This window comes from Mauremys reevesii, linkage group 3, assembly GCF_016161935.1.
Source record: "Mauremys reevesii isolate NIE-2019 linkage group 3, ASM1616193v1, whole genome shotgun sequence".
Lineage (NCBI taxonomy): Eukaryota > Metazoa > Chordata > Testudines > Geoemydidae > Mauremys > Mauremys reevesii.
Window position 1 is genome coordinate 104,907,236 of NC_052625.1, and position 16,071 is coordinate 104,923,306.

Here is a 16,071-nt window from a genome sequence, read left to right on the forward strand (position 1 = left end):
ACCTCAAAGAGACCTTACAAAAGACCTAGGATCCAGTCCCTTGGTTTTTCCCATACACTTATTTTGCTCCATTACCACAAAAAAGGTTCCCTTTCTGCATTTCAGAGTCTCTTCTTCTCACCCCCCACTCTCTCCTTCCGAGCTTCACTGCATTTGCTTTAGTCAGCATTTTTAGGATATGTGTCTGATGCTTTTTCTGTATATGCTAGCAAATAAACATATGGAGTAACCCAACAAGCCCGTGCTCTTGCTGATTTCACTGCCTGCTGGGCAATATAATGAATCACTGAATAAACAATTTGCCTGCAATATTTGAGCTTTATGCTTAAAAAATGTGGTAATATACATTTTGAAAACTGGACTACTTGTATTTCCCAATTATTATAAGGTATGTACATAAAAATATTCCAAATTATAACATACATCAGTTTTGCAATTTCTCGACAGCTGTCTTCCCACCAGGGCTGGGATTTGTGATATAGAAATCAATTGAATGTGCAAGATGATTTTTTTGAAAAATGTTCCTTCTGAAGGAGGGTGTTTTGATTGTACGTGTTGGGTTTTTTGTTTGTTTGTTTTTGGGGGGCATTTTTTGTGACTCTTGCCTAAATTGGCAGAGGTGTTGTCAGTGTTTTGAGAGTTTTCTCCTCCTCACACATGAGAAGCCTAACCTAGCTTTATATTAATTTTCAACCTGTTTTCAGAATCACAGTTCTAGCTCAGAAATTCTATGACAATTTATCTGAAACAAAATTCATATAATCTGATATTTTGGGCTAGTTCTAGTGTTTACTACAGAGAAAAAAATGAAAAGAATAGTTTATGTTGACAAGAGGAAACGTTGCCACTCACTTGTTTCAATGCACATAGTTTTGTTCTCCTCCCGAGGGTCATTAGACATTCATTAAGGTAATCATTGAATCATAGGACTGGAAGGGACCTCGAGAGGTCATCTAGTCCAGTCTCCTGCACTCATAGCAAGACTAATTATTATCTAGACCATTCCTGACAGATGTTTGTCTAACCTGCTCTTAAAAATCTCCAATGATGGAAATTGCACCACCTCCCTAGGCAATTTATTCCAGTGCTTAACCACTCTGACAGTTAGGAAGTTTTTCCTAATGTCCAACCTAAACCTCCCTTGCTGCAATTTAAGCCCATTGCTTCTTGTCCTATCCTCAGAGGTTAAGAAGAACAATTCTTCTCCCCGCTCCTGGTAAAAACCTTTTATGTACTTGTAAACGGTTATCATGTCCCCTTTCAATCTTCTCTTTTCCAGACTAAACAAACCCAGTTATTTCAATCTTCCCTTGTAGGTCATGTTTTCTAGACCTTTAATCATTTTTGTTGATCTTCTCTGGACTTTTTCCAATTTGTCCTCATCTTTCCTGAAATGTGGCACCAAGAACTGGACACAATACTCCAGTTGAGGCCTAACCAGCACGGAGTAGAGCGGAAGAATTACTTCTTGTGTCTTGCTTACAACACTCTTGCTAATACATTGCAGAATGATGTTTGCTTTTTTTGCAACACTGTTACACTGTTGATTCATATTTAGCTTGTGATCCATTATGACCCCCAGATCCCTTTCTGTGGTACTCCTTTCTTGGTAGTCATTTCCCATTTTGTAGGTGTGCAACCGATTACTCCACTTAGCCCTGGTCTACACTGGGGGCAGGGGGAAGGGAGATCAATCTAAGTTACGCAACTTCAGCTACGTGAATAACGTAGCTGAAGTCGATGTACTTAGATCAACTTACCGTGGTGTTTTCACCACAGTGAGTCGACTGCTGCCACTCTCCCATCGACTCTGCCTGTGCCTCTTGCGACGCTGGAGTACAGGAGTCGATGGGAGAGCGCTCGGGGTCGATTTATCACGTCATGACTAGACGCAATAAATCAATCCCCGTTGGATCGATCGCTGCCCACCAATTCAGCGGGTAGTGTAGACATATCCTTAGCAAGGAACATTTTGCATTTGTGCTTATTGAATTCCATCCTATTTACTTCAGACCATTTCTGCAGTTTGTCCAGATCATTTTGAATTTTAATCCTATTCACCAAAACACTTGCAACCCCTCCCAGCTTGCTATTGTCTGAAAACTTTATAAATGTACTCTCTATGCCATTATCTAAATCATTTATGAAGATATTGAACAGAACCAAACTGATCCCTGCAGGACCCCACTCATTATACCTTTCCAGCATGACTATGATCCACTGATAGCTCCTCTCTGGGAATAGTTTTCCAACCAGTTTTGCACCCACCTTGGTAGCTCCATCTAGGTTGCATTTCCCTAGTTTGTTTATGAGACGGTAATGCAAGATAGTATCAAAAGTTTTACTAAAGTCAAGTTATACCACGTCTACCACTTCCCCCCATCCACAAGTCTTGTTACACTGTCAGAGAAAGCTATCAGGTTGGTTTGACATGATTTGTTCTTGAAAAATCCATGCTGACTGTTACTTATCACCTTATAATCTTCTAATGATTCATTATGGGTAACTGGGGCAGGTTGCCTCTGCAAATATTACATCTTTTGGTTTGTGATTGTTCTGTGGAGGGTGTCTGCCCAGTGAAATTGAATTTATTGTTCTTTCATTTTGTGTTAATGTTCACAACAGTTAGCAAGACCATAGTTTATGGGGAATTACTCAAGGCTTGAAAGATCTGGAGAAAAGGATTGATGAAGGAGTTGGGAGGGGCTTTTACAACTGGTTTCTACCAACTGTGATTGTGAGCAGGGACAACTTTCTGATCAAGACTATAACCCACTTGTGTCCCCACTGCAAAGGAACACTGTGTTGTGTTTGTGCAGCCCCCAGAGCAGATCCCTCACCCAACCCCATTTCTCCCAGATTGTACGGCATGGTTCCAAGTGGGGAGACACCCAGGCATGGGAATGCTTGAAAAATTTGTACTGTGACAGAGGACTGCAGTGACTTTCTTTGGAAAAGCAAAGGTTTCCCCTTCTTTTTTTTCCTATACATAACTGGCCCAGATATTAAACCTACTCCCCACCTTCTGCACAGCTCCTCTTTGTAAGAGGTGGGGATTACTGTGGTGAAAGTTGTGACCTTGAAAGAAGCAGAAAAATAGTTGTAACTTTGAAGAATCATTAATCTTTTATAAATGTCCTTTATCTAAACTGGGCCTTTCCACCCCCTCCCTAGCTGTCAGCCTGTGGCCTGACAAAAGCACAGACCGAAGGGCAATATGATAATTCTCTGAAAATCTGTTCTAGAGCGTCTACCAGAAGTTTTATAGCGGTTTGTGGAAATTCAATAAAATGTTGAAATTATAGTTGTGTCTTTGTTGGGGGAGGAGTGGCCTTTCAGTCCTACATGCAGCCCCAGAGGAAAAGGGATGAGCTGTTGATGGGGAGGGGAGGGTTTTAACTTACCATCCTCAGGTTCCAGTTTCTGCTGAGTCTTGGGATCCTCTGGCTCATCAGGAGGTGCTTGATGAACCAGCTCCTCCAGGAAGAGGTGAAGGATAACTTGGTCTTCTTCCTCCTCAGCTTCTGGAGCTGCCTCTTCCACAGTACCCATTACCACCCTGGCCTTCATTGGCTTCCTGTCAGATGATGAGGCCAGTGGAGTTAAGGAGGGGGGTTATGAATTACCTTAGGTTCAATATATGGAGCACTGGAGATCACTTGGTCCAACTCCTTAAAGAACAGGCATATTTGGAGGACTCCTCCCAGAGCATCTACTGGAATCTTTTTTGCTTTCCAGTACCGGAACCTCAGGTGCTTTATCTGTTCCTGGCACTGGGACAGAGTATGGTGAATGCCTGCCTGTGCCACCCTCTCCAAAACTTCTCAGTACAGGTGTAAGTTCCTGATGTTGAAGGAGAAGTTACAGAGGATAATGAACTACAACCACATACTGATGAACACTTTGTAATGGGGTGGTCACCCTGCTCCAGCCCAGAAGGGGTTAAAGCAGCCCTGGAGAGGGCTGTGGCGGAGAAATGCTAGGCTGATTGGGGGAAGCAGCCACAGGTGGGATCATGCCTCAGTCAGACCACAGCTGGCTCTATAAGAGGGCTGAGGGCCAGAGACTGAAAAAGACAGACACTCTCTCCAGCTTCCTTGAGAGAGAAGGGCCTGGCTGCCTGGGAAGCTGAGAAGGGTATCTAGGGTGGAGCAGTGCTGGGGAAGGGCAGAGGGAGCTGAGGAGCTTCAGCCTAGCAAAGCCCCAGACTGCAGGCCAAGTTAAGGGCCCACAAAAGGGTACTAGGGCTGCAGAGGGGCAGCCCAGATATAGGCAGTGGCAGCTGGTCCAACCCCCCTTGCCAATGATGAGTGGTTTATAGACTGCATTCTGCCCCAGGGAGTGGGGGCTAGATGATGACTGGCAGTAGCCACTGAGGCAAGGTGGGGATAGGGGGTTGGGGTTTCCCCTGGGCAGGGAGACCCAAATTGTGAGTTACTGCCGGGGGCAGGACCCTGACAGAGGGGCACTGGGGTCCAGGAGGGACATGGGGCCAGGGCAGGCGGGACACTGGCCTGCAGAGGGCGCTCTGGGCTGGGAAGAGCTAATTCCCTAGATGACCAGCAGGAGGCGCTGTGCTGGTGAGTTGTCACTTCGCTACACACCTGAATGTGGTTGGTGGTCCAGGTGGCTGCTCTCGGAGCATGTTGCATGTTCATGAATACTGGTGAAAAGAGTGAAGTAGAGAACTGTTCTGAAATGGTCCACACAACTTACTACTACCAGTGAGAATGGCAGGACAAGGACCTTTATAGATTTGGGTAAGGATCAGTCAGGAAAGGGTCAGCACATTGTAGGAACAGAGCTGGAGGACTACTGAACTCAGGACATGGTATATGCCCCTTACACTCATCCACACTACAAACTGGCACAGACAGAGGGCCATGCCACAGCCCAAGGCATGTTCAGATCCACACTCATCAGGTGAGCTAGTGTTTTTGCCCCTACATGCCTTGAAACTGAAACCTGTGCTTCTGGGGTTTAGAGGTAGACAGTAGGGGGTTTGGGCACAACAAGGCACATGGACCCATGTCCAGTTGCTAGTGCAGACGTAACCTTTACATAATTTCTGGCCACTTCAATTTATTGAATAACTCATTTTTAATTTTTTTTTTTTTTTGCAGGGGTTGGTTTTGTTTTAAAGAAAAGCTTGCTCCTTTCAAGGCTCACTGTCCCTTCCAGCACTGAAGTCCTATAATGCTGAATTTGTGTGACACCACATTAATTTCCATAGCAAGGGATTATGATGTTACAGACATAGGATTAGGACTTCGCTAAAGGATCAAAGCGAAAAAAGACGCTGGGATTTGAAGAATGACCTTTCTCTAAGCAAACAAATATCTAAAGTAATAGCTAAAGGAAAATAGAAAGTGATTGGCCAAGTGAGCGCTTATGACTTAACCTGAACTCATGATCCTTAGGGATATTGGATGTTACCTGCTACATTTCTTACCAGTAGACAAGTTTTGAATTTGTTTTCTTTTGTTTTCTACTGCAGCCGTGCTAGTCATACAGACTGCAATACAGTACAAAATCTGAAACAATATCCTGGGGCTAGTGTCATACAATTTTGCATCTTGTATTCATCTGCACTAGACAGCAGCTATGCTTCTCATTCATGTTGCTAAGTTATTGCACTACATTTTCTAGCTGATGTTTCCATTGATATTAGAGCAGGGTGAATAATTAGCTGCGATTAATTTATTCCATGAACTCAGCCTTATTTTCTGTTTGTAGAATGTCCACAAACATATAACAAATTTTAAGATTTTATTCTTCATTCTCATTTTCTAAAAAAAGCTTTATCTACATTCTTTTTTTAACACTTGGTATTTGTGAGTAGTTTGGTTCAATTATTCAGAAACTGATTTTTGGAAGCGGAAGGTGTGTTTAGCAGCTATGAGTCGTCACATAATTAGTCCCGCTTTTTTGTCCTTAAATTAGATGAGCATTACTGTTTTAAGGAATTACTTGTGTGACTAATGACAGAAAACTGCGTGCCTGTGGGAGGTCCGCCGAAGCTGCGGGACCAGCGGACCTTCCGCAGGCAAACCCCCGGAGGCAGCCTGCCTGCCGTGCTTGGGGCGGCAAAATCCCTAGAGCCGCCCCTGTGCATAGGTAAAATTCAGTCTCTCACATATTCATAGAAAACATAGTTAGAAATGAATTCGCTTCAGCTTGCTTGCACTTCTTAATATTTATGGAAACATTTTTGCACTGTATCCCTGGCTCTAGATGTTACTCTGAACAGTCACTCTTCCCTCCCCCAAGTACTTTGAAAGCACTCAGATATTACTGTTATGGCAGTCATGGAATAAATTATCAGAGCTGGGTAGATTTAAGGTCTGATCCAAAATTCATGGAAGTCTTCATTGACCTCAATGGGTTTGGGATGAGACCCTTAAAATTTCTATGGTATTTACAGGAAATATCTTCCAAAATGGTAAAAACTTGCATTTTAGGCATTTCAAGTGTAACTGTTTGGTATGTAGGTAGGTAGTACACTAGATGAAGACAAATAGGATTAGCTGGAGCCTCCACTTGCCAAGGTTCAACTGTGGCAAAGAAAACCCTTTAAAAACTCCCCAAATAAAGCTTCAAATTGAAGTTTGCCAAGCAGACTCAGAAATCATGAGTAAGTTAAAAGTAAATAGGTTGTGTCAATGCATGAATCACAAAACTACCAGGATATGTATTATCGGATATGCAGCTTGAATATTGTGCTGGGGGACGGGGAAATGGAGATTTCTTCATTGAAATTAATTTAACTCACTTTAGGCTCTATAGCCTGGAGAATTTAAAAGTAAAAAAAAAAAAAAAAAAAGACAGTTTGCTTGCCAGGCATATTTATCCAAGATCACAGTTCAAAATTAATCCATAAGGACAAGGAGCCAGCAGATTAAGGAGCTAAACACAGTTTTCATTTCTTACTGTATTTTGTTTTTACGCTGTGAAGTTGTTTGAAGGAATATGTTTAAACAACACAGCCTGTTAAGCAAAAGCATTGTTCACACAATAAATATCCCCTGCACTTAAACATGAACATGCACACAATCACACAACAGAAGCCAGCCTCTCACAGAAGCTGCTGATGGATTTATCATGTTTTGCAATATCAGCAACACGGGCAGGAAGACCATATTTGCATTAAGATGTGGTAGCCTGGCAATTCATAACAATAATGTGACCAAAGTAAATTCCTCATCCAAAATCAGAAAATTCCACCTACGCTTATGGGCCTGATTCACCGTTGATGTAAATTGGCACAAAGCTTCATTATCCAAGGATCTTACAGCTCAGGATCTGATCCACAATAAAATCCTTCTACAAACACAAGTATTCTGTCTCTAAAGATTCCTATAATATGCCCTTCACAATGTTAAAGGCAGATATTGTAAAAAAAAACCTCATAAATATTTATTAATATTTTTAAATAAATTAAATCCCTTTCCTGTGGTCTTACCCCTTTGTGTTACCTTTCTCTAATTATTCTCATGAAACACAAGCCCAGTACTCTTAAAGTAAATATTGCAGAATGTTAATGGAAAGAAAATGTCAAATTCATAATCATGAATATTTGCCCTGAAAACCCAAAATCTAAGAGTTAAGTTCATCCAATCTGGCAACAGAAATGTACTATATGCCCTACATATCTAGTTAAAACCACATAGTTTGTCTATTGAAAATTCAATGATCTGCTCACAAACAAGCTACAGATCAATTATTTGGTGAATAAATTCTGAATAATGCATAAAATTAGGCTAATGTGTTTACAGATAATTTGCGGACACAAAAAAAGTCAAAATGTGTCAAATTATTTGTTATGAGCTATTTGCCCAGTTCTAACAAGTATACACATTGTAGTGATGGGACTGTGCAGAAGTTAGTTATTTTTCTGCCACTGTGATCATGCTACCCGTTGTATATCTAAAGGTATTTGGTGTGTCTGAAGCTGTCTTAATTGGAACCAATTAAAAAAATATTGTGTTGATGGCATCTCATGTAAAGAGGTAAAAACAGACCTTGTATGGACACACTTAAGAAAACTCATGGAAGAGAAGAGTTATCTAACTAATACAGTCATATGGTCATACCAGAGAAGAAAAGATTTCTAGAAAATGAAGAAATTGATAAGGCAGAAAAGTGAAACATTGGAGCCAGCTGTGGATGAAGAAGAAGATAGATAAGAGCAAGCAAAACATGGAGAATTTACTGACCTAAGGACTTTAGATTAGGGTAAAGACTACAGACTAGTTATACTGGTGCAAACCTCCAATGCAGACACTTCAAAATGGAGCTTGCACCTATGTGAATAAGCCTGTGCCCCATTGTTCAAGGCTAGCTACTCTCGCCCTAGGCCTCATGAATCTGTTTGTACTTAATTAATATTTAATATTTAATAATTGATCTGATATATATATAGTGAAATATACCTGTAAATTCCTGGACTTTTTTCTGAGAAATACCCACAAGTTTGCTTAATGGTATTCAATACCATTTTAAAATTTGTTTCCCTCCCCCTGCCCCCCAAAGAACCTTAATATAGGTGACATTTATTCACAAGAACTCCATGGAAACAAAAAATGTAAACAAATGCACAGATAAGGTGACTGCCTATAATGTGAGGCAGTGGAAAACTGGGCCCCAGAGGCCAGATTCACAAAGGTGCACTGTTCCCTGAAGAGGCAGTTAGTGCTTAAGCCCAACATTTAGATGGCAAATCTACTGTTCAACCAATGGCTGCCTAACCCTGTAGACACCTTAAGTCCCATGGTGAAGTTTCTACCATCAGGCATGCACAAAGCTGCCTAAGTCCTGATGCTGCCCCACAGCTAGTGAGTCCTCACTTCTGCCATCTCCGGTTGGATTCTCAAAGCAGGGATTCCCCTGCCAATTTTGCCTGTGGGCCTGATCTAGTATGCGTGCTCTGAATGCACCTAACACACACAAGACAGTTTGGGGTGAGCAAGTCAGAAATTTTGGGGCCTGGTCCAAAAATGTATGTGTGTGTGTCCCAGAACACCCAAATGATTGGGGCACTCACCTGGGACATGGGAGACCCAAGTTCAAATGCCTGATTTGGAGCAGGGAGGTGAACCCAGGTATCCCACACCTCAGTGAGTGTCCTAATAACCAGGCTGCAGGGCAGTCACTTGGAAGACCTAGGTTCAAATACCTTCTCCAAATCCAGCAGAACAGGGATTTGATGGTCCCCCACATCACAGAATTGTAATGCTGCAAGGGATGTTGAGAGGTCATCTAGTCTAGTCCCTTGCACTGAGGCAGGATCAAATATACCTAAACTATCCTTGATAGGTGTTTGGTTTGTCTAACCTGTTCTTAAAAGCTTCAATGATGGGGATTCCACAACCTCCCTTTTAACCTGTTTCAGTACTTAACAATCCCCTATAGTTAGAAAGATTTTCCTAAGATTTGTCTACATGCTGCAGTAATGCACACTAGTGGGGAAGGAATTTTAATGTGCATACTCATCACACAGTGGCCCACATAGACCCCGGTATCGTGCACTAACACTTCCCTAGGGCATATTAGGTTAATGCCAGCAAGGTCTACATAGATTAGTTAGCATGCAACACACTGGTGCACAATTCACACCTCACTGATGTGCATTACCACACTGCACAGACAAGCACCTAATATCTAACCTAAGTCTCCCTTACTGAAGATTAAGCCCATTGCTTCTTGTCCTACTTTCAGTGGACATGGAGCAGTTGCTCATAATCTGTAACAGCCCCTAACATATTTGAAGGTTGCTTTTATCTTTATTGAATTTTGTCTTTTGAAATCAGACCAATTCTCCAATTGGTGAAGGTAGTTTTGAATTCCAATTCCTGTTCTCCAAAGTGCTTGCAACCCCTACCTGCTTGGAATCATTTACAAATTTTATAAGCATGCTCTCAACTCCATTGTACAAATCATTAATAGAAATATTGAATAGTACCAGACCCAGGACAGACCCCTGTGGGACCTAACAAGATAAATCAGCCTGGTTTGACAGCAAACCATTGAAAAGGACTGACTTTGAACCAATTTGCATCCACCTTATAATCTCATCTAGACCACATTTCTCTAGTTTACTAATGATAACGTCATAGGATGTCAAAACCTTACTAAAAATCAAGATACATCATGTCTACTGGGCCAGTAAGCCGGTCAAAGAGGAAATTAGGTTGGTCTAGCAATATTTGTTCTTGACAAATCCATATTTTATATTAGTTATCCCCCTGTTATCTTCTAGGTGCTTACACACTGTTTGTTTAATAATTTGTTCCAGTATCTTTCTGTGTAGTGAAGTTAGGCTGATTTTTGTTCTCTTTTTTGAAGAGGTACTATACTTTCTCTTCTCCAGACCTCATCTGTCCTTCAAAAGTTCTTAAAGATAATTGCTCAGGATTATGAGATTGTTTCAGCTAGTTCCTTAAGTAATAAATGAATTTCATCATGTCCTGCTTGAATACATCTAACTTAACTAAATATTTTTAACCTGTTCTTTCCTTATTCTAGTTTGTATTTCTTCTCCCTTGTTGTTAATATTAAATGTGTGAAGCATTTGGTCACTATTAAACTTTAAGGACGACTGAAGCAAAATAGGCATTAAACCCCTCAGACTACTCAATGTCGTCAGTGCTTTCCTTCACTGCTAAGTACTGGGTCTACACTTTTCTTCATCTTTCTCTTGCTCCTAATGTATTTATAGAACCAATTCTCATTGCCTTTCATATCCCTTGCTAGGTGCCCCTACATGTTTGTGCTGTTTTTTCATATTTATCCTTAGCAATTTGTCTGTTTCCACTATTTGTAGAATTCCGTTTTGATAAATCTGGTAATTAACAAACTCCTGATGCAGCTACGTGGCCTCTTACTATTCTTCCTCTCTTTCCTTTGGGTCAGGATAGGTTGCTGTTGTGCTTTTAACATTATCTGTTTGAGAAACTGCTGACGATCCTGAACTCCTTTTTCCCTTAGATTTTCTTTGCATTTGACCCTACTTACTAGTTTTGTTAATTCAGGCACTCTGTGATGGGGCACTTGTCCTACACTGGGCTCCAAGGGATTAATAGATCCCTAGTGAGGCTGCACAGGAGGCAGCCAATCAGAGAAGGGCTAAAGGGAGCAGCCAACCAGGGCCAAACAGCCCATATAAAAAAGGAGCTGCAGAGCAGAGGAAGCAGTTCTCTGATGGGAGTCCAGGGAGGAAGAACTGTGTCTCTGGAGGGCTGTGAGAACTGCTAGCACCCTGGACAGAGCAGTGCTGCTAGTAGGGACCAGAGGAGTGAGAGACAGCTCCTGGCTGGCTGCTGGAGTTTGCAGGCTGAGGCTCTGAGGCAAGAGCAAAGAGGATTCTGTGGCTACAAGGAAGTGGCCAGACAATTCGCTGCAGTAGCCACTAAGGGAAGTGGCTGAACAGTGGACTGCAGGTACTTCAGAAGAGGAGAGCACAGTGTATGGCATGGCTGGAGGGCTGTGTCAAAGAAGAAGATGCTGTGGTCCTTGGAGAGATGTGGGTCCTAGAGCAGGAGTGATGGTGGCAAGGCACCACCCAAAGAGGGCACACTAACATGCAGAGCTAATCCCCAAGATGGTGAGCAGGAGGTATCATAGTGGTGAGTGAACCCCGTTACATACTCACATCTCAAGTGAGTGCTCTAATCACTTGACTATAATGGAGTGGTTCTCTCTCATTTGTTTGTGGGGGTGGGGGGGGAGGTGGCAAGAAAGGACTGACCTGACTTCGGTGCCTAACTCTAGGAGAGGGTTCACAGCTGAAAATCTTGGGTGAAGAGAGGTGCCTCCCTCCAGGCTATCAGTCAGGCACCTAAAGTCCAGATCAATGGAAATTAGGCTCCTAAGCACCTTTGTGAATATAGGCTGTAAGCCCCTCCCCTTTCCTCTGCATTTCACTCCTGACTAGCTTTGGCGGGTCTGCATTCAGCTTGCTGGCTTCTGAGATCCTTTCTTAACTCTCCCTGTGCAGTTTATGGGGAGCCTGGGCACCTAACTTGGGGCTGTGAATTCCACTGGGTAGCAGAAGTGCTTAGGCCCTGATAGGCTTAATTCCTAAGTCTTTCTGTGAATCGATTCCTATGGGATGTAAGTGACCGAACAGGCCAAATAATTAACAGCAAATGATCAGAGACAGAGTCAACACAAGCAGCTAGAGAAAGGTAATGGTATAAAAACTATTTAAAACAATATTGGATAAATGCAACCATCTGCTTTTTCTCTGTGTGCAATCTCCATCACCGAGTGTGATCAGACTTTTATTTCCAGTGATCATGTGTCAAGCAACAAGGCAAAACCTTTGGGGGGAAAAATATTGCCTCTATATAAGTTGGAATGAAACCAGCAACAAACATCTGAAATTATTTCTTTTCCTAGTCCTGCAAGTCTTCATATCCAATTTGCTGGAGATATCTGCCAAATGACATAGAGATGTGCTTAGATTCATTGGTTTCAGTCTTGACAACAGTGACAGTTCTTCTCAGTCATTGGAAGTGCATTGTCAGAGAATACATCCTAAATATGGCTGATGAATGCAAGGCAAGCAGTCAAACAGTCCATCTAGACCCTTATGAGCATTTTAGTATCTAAAGTAAAAATAGGAACATACAATTATTTCATAGGTTCATGTGAACTAAGTATCTCACTAAATTACCAGCACTTTAATGTCACCAGTATGTCTTCTTCAAACCCTGTATACATATAAAGGGCCCTCAAAAACACAAAAGATGGGTATTTTTGGATTCTGAATGTCTCCAGCAGTACAGCTGACTTTTGTAGCACCGCTCATTTCATCTTCTTTACAACTTCTGGATCTCATGCAATGTTTCTTAATAACTGTAATAAAGTGGCTCCACACAGGACAGTGACAAATTGCATTCTGCCAGCAAACAAAAGGCAACTTTTGCCTGTTACCTTGAATGTACTCTGTGTAGTGAAGAACTGATAATTTTCCTCACCATGTGCTTTATAGTCTGCTGACAAATCTGGCTTTTCATGTCAGACCACAGCGAAGTGTCCATTATTATGGCATACAGCCAGTGCTCAAAATACTGTAGTAAGAAAATGGATGAGAGACAAAGGAGAAAGAAAATTGATCAAGTGCTGCAGTGTAGTTAAAATAAGATAGAAAATTGGTTTTGTGGTAATAAAACCTGTCTTAATTAACACGTGTAGTTCTCATCTGCTCAACATTTAAAACATTAGGTATTTTTCTCTTTTAATATGTATGACCACAGCTATTCCTTTGATCTTTACCTTACTTTTCCTAATCCTGTGGTACAGAGTTTTTTGTTTTTAAATTAAAGATGTGTGCTGGAATTTAGTTCTAGGGTTGTGCAGGTTCTCTATGTAACTGGTGAACCACAAATAATGTGGCTGGTTTGCTTACAGAAGGCCTGAATGTATTAGGGAGATTGAAAGGATGAGGAAGAGGTCTCACTCTCATGGGTCCTACTATGTTTTCTAGAAGCAACCAGACAGGTGATAAGCATGCTTCAAAAGGTTACCATAGCTTTGGTTTAGTTAAGATATGAATGCTGCTCTGCATCTTTTCATGCCTCCCTTTGTCAAACTTGCATTACCCTTAATGTTTACTCCTCTGAGCCCCAGAAAGCCCCTTACACTAAAGATATAATGCAAGTAGGGTAGTTTGCAATTTTGCTTGAAGAAATGTTTTTTTAAATAAAGTAATATTTAGCTCAGTTCTGTCCTTGGTCATGCATACCTAACTCCCATTGACTTCAGCAGTGAACTGCTGAAAGCAAAACTGGAAAAATCCTGCAACTTCAATGTGACTTGCTTAAAGTTACACAATTGTGTAAGTGCTTTGCTGGGGTTGGAACAATATTGTGTGTTGAAAGAGCATGCAAGCAAGAGAGAAGAATACTGGAAATCTTTACAAAGGAATCTTCAAGCTGAAAAAAGCACTATTGACCAAAGCATTTCCACAGAGCTAATCAGCATCTGAGAAAAATGTTTAAATATTTAAATAGCAATATTGAAAAGATGACATGTGTATGAGGACATATAGATGCCATCAGTATGTTAGAGCCATTCACTGTCTTCTTTACAACACTTTCAATTTGCTTTCTGCGTTATTCTTAGTAGGCTCAGATAATTCTTAGTCTTCCCGTGCCAAACCTGTCAACCCACAGTACTTTCTTTCAGAAGAGACTGTCAAGTTTGCTCAGCCCTTCAATAATTAGTTTGTGACATAACAATTTAGTCACAGGAAAGGAAAATATCTTGATTAAAATATTTCAGCAAGATCCTAGATTTTCCTGTGTAAGGCGACTGTGTCATAAGTGATTAGCTATTATTACTACTAAAGAATTTTGCCATTGACTGATTACCTACGGATGTAGCAAGATATACTTTAGTCAGTAAGTCCCACATCTTCCTTTAGTGAGAGCTCAAAGCATGAAAGCAACAGGACCACCTGTTACCTTTGGAGTTTGGAGTAGCAGCTCCTTTAAGCTGGAAAGGAGGGGAAAACTTCCAGGTTCCACCAGAGGAAAATATAATCAGTCATAGGACAGCTCTTTTGGCTACAGGTTCAAGTAAAAGTAGACTGAAGGATCCTCACATCAGTGCTGAGGAAATATGGGGTGTCTGAGGATTTAATAACTACAGTGAATGCCCTATATAGAGCACCTAAAACCATGATCTGAACGTGTTTTGGGATGGTGAGTCCCTTTGAAGTGGAAGTCAGACTGCATCAGGGGTCGGCCCTCAGTCCGCTGCTGGTTTATCATATTGATGGACTATGCCAGCAGGAAGATCCCAATGGGAAAAGGGTGAGGCACTGTGATATGCAGAAGACATATAAATAAAGGTGTCATCAAAAAAATACCTAGGGGGAAAAGGTAACCAGTGGTATGATCAGCTAAGCAGACGTGAGATAAAAATGAACATAACTAAAACTGAGATCTAGTGGGTCAGTAGAGGTGCCACAGGGAAATTTGACATCGAGATTAATGGAGTATGACTAAACCAGACAGACCAGTTCAAGTGCCTTGACAGCTGGATTACAGAAGATAGTGAGTCTAAATATGAGATACAGTTCAAACTGGGGAGTGCTGGAAAAGTGTGGAACAACTCGGGTGTTGTGTGTGCAAGCATGTGCCACTCAGACTGAAAGCCCAGATGTATGGAACAATGGTGCAGCCTCCAATGCTGTCTGCTCTATGGCAGAAGCCTGGGTGGAAAAGAGACAGATTCAATGCCTACGGGAGTTCAAGATGAGAGGTCTCTGTGCTACAAAAAGAGTTACACAAAGAGCTTTTAAAAGTGAAAGCATTGAGATGCAAGTAAAAGTCTGATGTAGCTGGCAAAATCTAGGAAGCATTTGTTCAGATATGTACAGAGGACGAATGAAGAGGACCTTGTGAAGATGAATGGCAGAAGGGGTTGGTAGGAAAGAGATCCCAAAGAAAGGAAGCGATAGATGGATTGCATCAGAGATGTGGTAAGCAGGTGATCTTAATGTGCCTTGCACAGATGCAGATGCTTGCATGACGACCTAACCCCAGATGATGGGATAAAGGAAAGAAGAAGTAGTAATAGTAGTTCAAGTAAAACAAAGGAAATGTAGGGCAGCTAGTTTGCGTCCAGTTAAAGTGACTGCAAATAGCACAAGGCTGCTTCATTCAACCAAGGATCCACTAGGGGGGCGGGCGGGGGAGGGAAGAGAGAATAATGAAAGCAATTCTTATAGTCTCTTGGCATCAGTACAGTCCTGCTCACTATAGATTAGGAAAATAATTGCCTGGTCTCTTCTTTCCTCTAGCCAGGATGTGGTTCAGAAATCTCCCAGGTTAAGAGACAGACAAAACCAGCATCAACTCCAGTACCTCCTTTCTGGAAACATGCTTCCTTTTTATACTTTCCCCCACTTTGGAGGCACAGCTCTCAGTTCCACCTCCAAGGAACCGAACAATCCATAGCCACTAGCTTTCTCTCCAGGTTTACCTGCTCAGATGGGTTCTAAGGACTTGTTTCCACCTTCTGCCTATTTAAAGGGGTATAAAATCTTCCACTCTCAGCCAA